Here is an 8,637-nt window from a genome sequence, read left to right as displayed (position 1 = left end):
TGCAAAAGAAGTTGTGTCTCTGTGTGAAATTGAGGCGGGAAATGAAACATCCACATGGTGGCCCAATGCCCTAAGGAATGTGGGTGAAGGACTTGGGCTGAGAAATGATTTAACAAGGATTTGTATCAATTTACTGCCATGATTAAAAACTATGGCTAAAAGGCAGCCATGTTGTTAGTACTTGTACCTGTGTAGGGACACCCCAGTGGGTGTCAAGTCCATTGCCTTCACCAGGGGTAGTCGATAATTTTCTCAAGATCAAAATTTCTTGGCCAAGGTCTAGTCAAGGTCTAGACTACAGAGAAAATAATACACTGATGATAAGAAGAAGTATATAAAAAGATTTTGCAATCACTATGGGCATAACTATGATGTGTTGTGTTTCACTCTTTATATCTGGCGCCACCACTCTTCCCTTTGGCCTTGTAGTTGACCAAGGGTAAAACTAAACATCTCCTCAGAAAGCAGGGAGTGTTTGTGTTCATTCCTGTGAGGTACACAAGGGTTTGATGTTGCTGCTTTCAATCATCTGGCTCTGCCAGGGTAAGGAACAATTTAGGTTGTCACTGAACTGAAGGAGGGAGATCATTTTTTGACAAGGAGAGGGACACCTCCTCTTAAAGGTGCTTGTCTGGTTGGCAGCCCTGGTTCCCAGGTCTCTCCTGAGGAAAGAAAGTTTCTATGCAAAATACCAAAACTTTTAAGGGAGAGGAGGGAAAGGCGATGGGCACAGGATGGGGCCAGCATGAACCACAACATGGTTCTTTTATGTGGGATGACTCTGAACATTGACTGATCTCCACTCCCTTGTATTTGAAGAGATGTTTATTTTTGCACTTGGGAAACTACAAGGCTGAAGCAATTATATCAGAGGTCTCAATCTCCCAACCCACGGGACATCTGTGGCCCGCGAGCTTCCCCAATGTGGCCCGTGTGGCTGCATTAGTTTTGGGGTCAGGTCTCTCCCTTGGCCCCATCTGCCTCCCCCAGGCACTCCTTCCAGGGGCCCCAGCAGCGCAGCGGAGCTGAGCTGCGTCTGCCTGCTCACTTCAGTGACTGCTGGCCCCTTCCTGCAGCCCTGGGGCAGGGCAGGGTGGGGTGGGGCTATGCCTCTGCGTGCTGCCCCTGCCCCGAGCACCCCTGTGGCCAGTGAGATCCTGCAGGGGCGGTGTCTGGGCACAGCAGTGTGCAGAGGCTCCCTGGCTCACCCCGCCTTGGAGCCCCAGGTAAGCGCCACAACCCCAAGCACCTCCCAGAGCCTGCACCCCTCCCCCTCCCCACATACCCCCTCCTGCCCCCAAACTCCCTCCCAGAGCCTGCACCCCCTCCTCACATACCCCCTCCTGCCCCCAAACTCCCTCCCAGAGCCTGCACCCTTCCCCCTCCTCCTCCTACCCCGTGGCTCAGCCCAGAGCCTGCACCAAGCACCCAAACTCCATCCCAGAGCCTGCACCCCAGACCCCCTCCCCCAATCAAACTCCCTCCCAGAGCCTTAGGCAGGTGGGGGGCGGAGTTTTGGGCAGTATTTCCTATGCAAATGTATAAAAACCGAGCAGAGCTGTCCAGCAGCTGAAATCAGTTCCAGTCCTCAGCATCTCTAAGAGGAACATTCTGTATTTGAGGCATGTGGGACACCTCTGGGTTGATGACAGGTGAAAAAATGCTGGGTTTAAATGAAAGATGAGACCATAGGAGAGGAAGGTGACCGGCAGCACCACACAAGGTCATAACACTCAGACACGGGGCTTCACTGTCACTACCTCTGTGTTTTCCATCATTTATATCCTAAGAAACATACCCTCCCCCTCCCCCCCACACTATCACACACAACCTATTCCCCTTGAGCCCAATCCAACCCTCCCCCTCCCCCTCCCCCTCTCCCACACACACTGCACTGGATACAGCCTCTCGGTGACTCACCCAGATGGGGGCTTGTCTCTGATTCTCCCCAGCATGGGAGCAGAGAGCTGAAAGGGCCACAGGAGACCAATGGAGCTCGGCAGGAATAGAAAAGACTTCCCTTCCCTTCTCTTCTCTTCTCAAGAGTCTTGTTAATCTCACCCATGAGACCTTCCAGCACTGGGTGGGCTCAAAGCACCAACTTTCCCCTCAGAAGCGGAAGGAGAGACCCAGCTCTATCACATGGAGGGAGGCTCCATACCTCTGGTGCTGCCATCCTGTAGCCTTTAATATGGATTTGTTTTAGCTAATGCAACCCCCCACCTCCCTAATCCATCCATGAAACAAGGAGACAAGTCTCTAAGTGTGGACTCCGGTGGTGCAATGGGTTAGCGCCCAGTACTTATAGACCAGTACTGTGTAGAGTGGGCACCTAGAGCAGAGGCAGCTGGTGCTGACAGCTCCAAGGGAAGGCTTAAAAGCCACAGAGCAATCAAGGGAGGGGCAAAGGAGGGGAGGACCATGCCTATGTGTGGCCAGCAGACAGGCAACAAGACACCCGTCCAGGCCCCACTTAGCCCCCCACCGGCCCCGCTCAGTCCGCTGCCATACATTATCAAAGAAACTGAGGAACCACCTGATCAGCATCCTATACAGCAAACAGAAAAACATCAAGAAAGAGCTCTCCAACCTGGAGACTTTCATAAATAACCAACCCTCCACACAAATGGACTTTATTAAAATAAGACAGGAGATCTACATTACACACTTCACCTCTCTACAAAGGAAAAAGGACCGTAAGCTGTCTAAAATCCTACCTGCCACATGGGGCCACAACCGGGGTACCCCTAACTCACCCAGCAATATCGTCAATTTATCCAGCTACACACTCAACCCAGCAGAAGAGTCTGTCCTATCTCGGGGACTCTCCTTTTGCCCCACACCCCCACGAACATGATACAGTTCTGTGGTGATCTGGAAGCCTACTTTCGCTGCCTCCGACTCAAAGAATACTTTCAAGATAACACTGAACAGCGCACTGATACACAGATACCCTCCCACCAACAACACAGGAAGAAGAACTCCACATGGACTCCTCCTCAGGGTCGAAATGACAGTCTGGACCTATACATAGAATGCTTCCACTGACGTGCACAGGCAGAAATTGTGGAAAAACAACATTGCTTGCCTCATAACCTAAGTCGTGCAGAACGCAATGCCATCCACAGCCTCAGAAACCACCCTGACATTATCATCAAAGAGGCTGATAAAGGAGGTGCTGTTGTCATCATGAACAGGTCTGACTACCAGAAGGAGGCTGCCAGACAACTCTCCAATACTAAATTCTACAGGCCACTTTCCTCAGATCCCACTGAGGAATACACTAAGAAACTGCACCATCTTCTCAGGACACTCCCTACACTAACACAGGAACAAATCAACATACCCTTAGAGCCCCGACCGGGGTTATTCTATCTACTACCTAAGATCCACAAATCTGGAAATCCTGGATGCCCCATCATCTCGGGCATTGGCACTCTCACTGAAGGACTGTCTGGATATGAGGACTCCCTACTCAGACCCTACGCCACCAGCACTCCCAGCTATCTCCGTGACACCACAGATTTCCTGAGAAAACTACAATGCATTGGTGACCTCCCAGAGGTCATCCTAGCCACCATCCTAGCCACCATGGATGTAGAGACTCTCTACACAAACATCCCACATACAGATGGAATACAAGCTGTCAGGAACAGTATCCCTGATGATGACACAGCACAACTTATTGCTGAGCTCTGTGACTTTATCCTCACGCACAATTATTTCAAATTTGGTGACAATATATACCTCCAGACCAGTGGCACCGCCATGGGCACCCGCATGGCCCCACAATATGCCAACATTTTTATGGCTGACCTGGAACAACGCTTCCTCAGCTGTCGTCCACTCATGCCCCTTCTCTACCTATGCTATATTGATGACATCTTCATCATCTGGACCCATGGGAAGGAGACCCTGGAAGAATTCCACCATGATTTCAACAGCTTCCACCCCACCATCAACCTCAGCCTGGACCAATCTACTCGGGAGGTTCACTTCCTAGACACCACCATACAAATAAGCGATGACCACATTAACACCACCCTATACCGAAAACCTACCGACCGCTACGCCTACCTTCATGCCTCCAGCTTCCACCCCGGTCACACCACATGATCCATCGTCTACAGCCAAGCACTGAGGTACAATCACATCTGCTCCAACCCCTCAGACAGAGACCAACACCTACAAGATCTTCACCAAGCATTCTCAAAACTACGATACCCACACAAGGAAATAAAGAAACAAATCAACAGAGCCAGACGTGTACCCAGAAGCCTCCTGCTACAAGACAGACCCAGAAGAGAAACCAACAGAACTCCACTGGCCATCACCTACAATCCTCAGCTTAAACCTCTCCAATGCATCATCAGTGATCTACAACCCATCCTGGACAATGATCCCTCCCCTTGGGAGGCAGGCCAGTCCTCGCCCACAGACAACCCGCCAACCTTAAGCATATTCTCACCAGCAACCACGCACCGCACCATAACAACTCTAACTCAGGAACCAACCCATGCAACAAACCTTGATGCCAACTCTGCCCACATATCTACACCAGCAACACCATCACAGGACCTAACCAGATCAGCTACAACATCACCGGCTCATTCACCTGCACGTCCACCAATGTTATATATGCCATCATATGCCAGCAATGCCCCTCTGCTATGTACATTGGCCAAACTGGACAGTCACTACGCAAGAGGATAAATGGACACAAGTCAGATATCAGGAATGGCAATATACAAAAACCTGTAGGAGAACACTTCAACCTCCCTGGCCACACAATAGCAGATGTAAAGGTAGCCATCTTACAGCAAAAAAACTTCAGGACCAGACTCCAAAGAGAAACTGCTGAGCTCCAGTTCATTTGCAAATTTGACACCATCAGATCAGGATTAAACAAAGACTGTGAATGGCTATCCAACTACAGAAGCAGTTTCTCCTCCCTTGGTGTTCACACCTCAACTGCTAGTAGAGCACCTCACCCTCCCTGATTGAACCTCGTTATCTCCACACTGATTTATACCTGCCTCTGGAGATTTCCATTACTTGCATCTGAAGAAGTGAGGTTCTTACCCACGAAAGCTTATGCTCCCAATACTTCTGTTAGTCTCAAAGGTGCCACAGGACCCTCTGTTGCTTTTTAGTAGGAAAGCAGGGTCAGCCCCCCAGTGGGGCCTTTGACCGTTCTCACTCAAAGGGCTCACTTTGGCAGTGGGGCAGGAGATTTTACCTCAAGAGGCTTTTCCCCAGCTGGCGAGAAGCAGAGAAACACCCAGGCTCCCAAGGCACAATTTAGCAAGTACCCTCAAGCACAGGGACAGGCGCACACTTGGAAGAGGAAAACTATTCCACACGCTACCCCGGGCAGCCACCCATTTTCTCTGGCAAGTCAGGAATGGCAAAAGCTAGACTGGAAGCATCTGGGGCTCATGCCCCAGCCTTTTGATGCCCAACCCCCAACTCCTTCCTGGGGCTCTAGCTAAAGTCAGAGCATTGGCCTGAGCGGCCAAGAAGAGGTTCCAGCCCTGAAGGGAGCAGGACTGTCAGCATAACAGGAAAACTGCACAAGCACAACGGGACTCGAACCCACAATTCCCTGAGCCAAAGTCAGACACCTAATCCATTAGGCCACGGGAGAAAAGCACTTCCAAGCCATTCTTTAGAAAAAATCAGATTTTTGAGGAAAAAACCTATCTAAAGATCATTTTAATTAAGATACATTATATCTCTTCATGGAATAGGGATTATAAATTCTAATTCTATAGTATGAGACAATATATTCATGTAATGTTTAAGAAAAGTTTTGTAAATGAGTTCTAATAGTTCATGGAGTAGGGACCCAATCTTATGGGGATCCAGGGGCTTCTTTATAGCTTATTTAGGTTAATCTTTCTATCTATCCAATGGGACTCAGTGCTCAGACTAGAAAATACCATCAGAGATGCTTAGTTTTGCAGTTCTCAAACTGTGGATTTGTGTCTCCAGAGATAACATGCTTGTTAACAGCAAAAATGTTTTTAAATAAATAAATAATATATAGAGGTCAGAAATAACAGACCTCAACTCTATTGTCCCTCTGCTAATTTGTGTACGCAGAGTCAATCCCTTACGTTTCTTTTAAAGTGAAAAGTTTTAAAAAGTTCAATGAATAGAAGATTGTTGGGGGTGGAATAGATCTGGAGATAAATGTGAGAAGCGAGGGACATGTGCTTTTTTGTTAAAATATTATGTTTGCTGTTGAAAAAAACAATCCAGAATACTTAACATTGTTGTTTTAGTTAAATAAAACAATTGAAATGTCTGTCTGGTGATGTTCTCCTCCTAATACAGCCTGGCAAGAAAATCTTCCAAATATTAATGATTGACCGATTGAATTGGAGATAGTTCACCTCCGAATGACTTCATAAATATCTGCTTCAATTATCTTTGGTAAATGAAATAACCAAACAATCCTTCATTTTCTGATATAGCTGTAAAACTCATCTGAAAAGTTTTCAAAATAAATGACTGTTTAAAAATATATCGTGTGTATCTTCTAAAAATGAACCCTACGCCACCTCTGAGTTGTGAGGAACGTGTATTACGGTTATAACAAGAATTCACTTTTCTGTAGAAACCCGGATTGAATCGAGACTTCCTGGCTAGTGATTGAAATCAGGGTTTAACTCTGATGCCCCCGGCCCGCTGGGCTCTTGCCCCAGCGCCTTCATTCCCGGGGGCCCCACAGAAAGTGAACCCGGCCCCGAGCCCGGCCCCGCTGCGCAGCCTGGTGTTGGGGTCCACTAGGTATAGCTACCAGGTAACTCGGGAGAGCGGAAGGCCAAAAGTGCCGATGAAGCTCTTTTGCTCTGGGCCTACCTGAACCACAGTGACTCCATCTTGGGAACTCTCACCTACTTCTGTGCTAACTGCTTACATGCTCTGAAGCAGGCTGAAGCAGAAATGTAATGTCAGCTTTTTAACAGATGGCTGCAGTTTCACTCACACTAGCAGAAATAATAGAGATAAGAAGCGAGGGAAAGGAGGGGTAGTTAGTTTGCAGGCGTCTAATCCAAGGTCACAAAGACTGAGAAAGTTTTCTCACAAGCTTATGTAGAGTTTATTGTAACAGTTGTCTGGAAGGGAGGGGGAAGGGGGAACAGCCAGACAAAGAGATGTATGTAAACAGTTTGAAGTATAAAAGGTAAAAGTTGTTTGTATTTGTTGCACTTGATTTGAGACATGCTGGTCTCCTAGTGCCATTTCAGAGCTCTGAAATAAACTTGGCTTGCTTTCTCCCCTCGGTGTCTTTATTGGTGCCAAGCACACCGGACGACGAACCCCTGTTTGCCATCTCGGGCCCAGTTCTGGGCAGGCAACTCTGGGGCATGTCACGGCGCTGCTCTGGGCTGCAGTTTCCCCGGGGTCGGACGGGCCGATTTCCCCCCTCCCGGGGGCGACGGCGCTTCATTGGCAGGGCAGGAAATGCCGCGGAGCCCGACCCCGGGCTGAGAACGGACCGGCCAGAGCCGCCCGGGCCCCGCTGCTGCCGGGGGAGGCGCCCAGCGCCGGGGGGCGGTAGCTGGGGCTGGAATCTCGCTCGGGGGCAGGGCGGAGACAGACCCGGCCCCGCCCCCTGTGCAGTGTCTGACACATGCGCTGCCCAGCGCCCAGAGGCTCCAGGGGATGGGGCCGGGCCCAGGGGACAGGGGCGGGGGAGCCCCCAGCCCCGCTCGGCTCCGGTCCCCCTGCCTTGTGCCAGGCAGCCACGTGACTGCCCGGATCCCCCCTCCTGGCCCTGCCCCTCCCCGCACGCCCCGCTCCCTCTGCCCCGCCCCCTGTAAGCCGCCTCCCCAGTGTTCCAGCCCAGGTCCCCCCGCCTTGTGCCAGGCTGCCACGTTACTGCCCGGCTCCCTCCTTCCCGCCCTGGTCCCTCTGCCCCACCCCCTGTAACCTCCCTCTTGCCTCCCAGTGCCCCAGCCATGAAACGCTTATACCCAGGGCTAGGCCGGAAGCGGAAGGTGTGGGAGGCGGAAGTGGGTGCAGCTCTCAGGACGCCATTAGGAGAAGGTCAGAGGCACCACACGGAGGGGTGGGGCATTGCGCGTGGCTCCTCCCAGCCCCGGTGCATTGTGGGATTCCTCCGTCCTCCCAGCGAGGCTCTGTCGTTTCCTGGCACGTGTCGCCTAGAGCCCCCCTATCACCCGCTCGCTCCATTATTGCATCACGCAAAGTCCTTGCTCAGGGGCCCTGCCCAGCGCTGGGTTTCCAATGCTGCCACTGGCGCCAGAATGTGTCACTTGGATTCGTGTTTATTTAATTACTTCTCCCGGTTACATTGTTTGTGAGTGTTTTTAAATGTCACTGCGCTGCGTTTGTCTCCTGCCCCTGTCCCCTGGCAGCGCCGGGGTGTGAGACTCTCACCCATTGCGGTTCTGCCCGGGGAAAAGAAGTGATCACTCGTCAGCACCTTTGTAAATAAAAGCAACCTGGAAAGAAACCAGCCGTCTCCGCAGTGTGCAGTTTGTGTCTCTTTCGTTGCAGTCCATGTGCGTGCAGCATGAGCGGGGTGTGTGTGTGTGTGTGTGTGTGTGTAGGACAGTGGCACTGTGTGTGTCTGTGTGCAGGGCCGTCCTTAGCCATAGGCAG

The sequence above is a fragment of the Malaclemys terrapin genome, chromosome 15 (assembly GCF_027887155.1).
Source record: "Malaclemys terrapin pileata isolate rMalTer1 chromosome 15, rMalTer1.hap1, whole genome shotgun sequence".
Classification (NCBI taxonomy): Eukaryota; Metazoa; Chordata; order Testudines; family Emydidae; genus Malaclemys; species Malaclemys terrapin.
Note: the sequence above shows the minus strand (reverse complement) of the source record.